The following is a 904-nucleotide window of genomic DNA, read 5'->3' as shown; positions in this document are numbered from 1 at the left end:
TTGGGCCTAGACAATATAATAAGTGTTTAAACAAAAATAATTTGGTCCAAAACCAATAACTTGAGCACTCTTTGATTTGATTCTTTCATGGATTTCTTTTTGGGTCTTCAGCGTTTTTAATTTCAATTACAAGTCCAGATAAATCTTGGACTACAGTTTTATTTGGTGATTAATTCACTTCACATGGCCACATTATGACCATAATTCAATAGGCAAATTTTGTGGTGTCTATGTATTTGGTATCGAATTTGCCGAACTAATCTTTTATGGTAAGTTTTACTATTTAAAAATTATTTATTTTTATATTTTTTAAATTAAATATTAATTTTATCTCTTTTTAATAAATTACTAAATTAGACGACTATATAAACAGCATAGCAAATACCAATTCAATATATATACAAAATACGTATTTTTGGATATTGTACAAAGATTAATAAATACATTAAAAGTTTAAATTTGAATAATCTTTATAAAAAATTAATTTGCAATCTTAATATATATTTTAACACATATTAGTTAAATACTTATTTATTTATTGAGCATAGCAATCATTGTTATGTACACGATTATTATTTATTTAATGTTGGTTAACGGCATTTTTTAAGCCCCCCATGAACACATTGCTAGGATTAAAATGCAGCCCATGGCTTTGTAAGAAAACAATTGGCATTTGTAATCGACAACCTTGAACAACCTATATTACTTAGAAACAACCAACTCTTTTGTCAAAACCAGGTGCTCTCAAAATTCCAATCACTCTTTTTCAAACAAGACCCTTCATTCATTCAATTTCAGTATGCGATATTTGAATCAGATTCAAGGGGATGTAGTGGACTACAAATCAAAGTTTAGATCATTAGATACACTAAAATAACATTTAAAAATATAATTTTTTAAAAGA

Source organism: Arachis ipaensis, chromosome B05 (assembly GCF_000816755.2).
Source record: "Arachis ipaensis cultivar K30076 chromosome B05, Araip1.1, whole genome shotgun sequence".
NCBI classification, from domain to species: Eukaryota; Viridiplantae; Streptophyta; class Magnoliopsida; order Fabales; family Fabaceae; genus Arachis; species Arachis ipaensis.
The sequence above is the reverse complement of the archived record's forward strand: the minus strand, read 5'-3'. Positions refer to the sequence as shown.